Source organism: Triticum dicoccoides, chromosome 6B, assembly GCF_002162155.2.
Source record: "Triticum dicoccoides isolate Atlit2015 ecotype Zavitan chromosome 6B, WEW_v2.0, whole genome shotgun sequence".
NCBI classification, from domain to species: domain Eukaryota; kingdom Viridiplantae; phylum Streptophyta; class Magnoliopsida; order Poales; family Poaceae; genus Triticum; species Triticum dicoccoides.
Genome location: NC_041391.1, coordinates 179,666,918 through 179,667,855, shown reverse-complemented (window position 1 = coordinate 179,667,855; position 938 = coordinate 179,666,918).

Genomic DNA, 938 nt, shown 5'->3' with positions numbered 1-938 from the left:
CGTCCGGGTGTGCAATTTGGTGTTTTCACTAAAAAAATTATAGAAATTTCATAAAGTGGCAAAAAGCCATGAAACTTGTCATGCATCCTAGTCATGATGGTGGAACACTATGAAAAAAATTTGGGTTCATTTGAAGGATGTCGGAAAAAAAACTCCTTTCGGATGGGGCCTTCGGTCCTACCCGAACGGTCTCCGGAGAAGGAGGTCAATTTTTCGACATATTCAGAATGACCACAAATTTTGCAAGTGAGTTGGTATGGCCACCCCCACACTCAATCCAAGAATTGAACGTATTTGGACATCAAAAACATGTTGTGTCACGTCCGGGGTGTGCTATGTGGTGTTTTGACCAAAAAAATTATAGAAAATTCATAAAGTGGCAAAAAGCCTCGAAACTTGTCATGCATTCTCGTCATGATGGTGGAACACTATAAAAAAATATGGGTTCATTTGAAGGATGTCAAAAAAACGCATTTTCGGACGGAATGACACTAAATTTGTGTAGTGTGGCAAACGATAAAAAATAAGATAGATAGTAATGATGTGATTTGAGTTTACACTGCAACTGGCAGCTTTGCCGATCTGCCCGGGCAGTGGAAGCCGAGCTTGCACTGCCCAGGCAGTACGGCAGTGCCGCCACTGGCAATGCAAAGTCAATTCAAATTATTACTAACTGTCTTATATAGCAAAGTGGACGAACGCGGGTATATAAGCAGGTCGTGGCGTCTCTCGGCGCGCGAGGTGGGACTAAACTAGCGCCCGCCCCTCGCCCCCTCTCCTTGCGCCGTGACTAGGAGGCAAAAAAAATTAGACAAAAAATGGCCCAACCATCCTCGCAGGCCGCGATAGGCCTAATCGGTCCAGCCTGTCACGGCCCACAGGACGGTCACAACGGGGCAGTGACGGGAGGAATTTTTCCAGTTGAGTTTGAAAGGGCT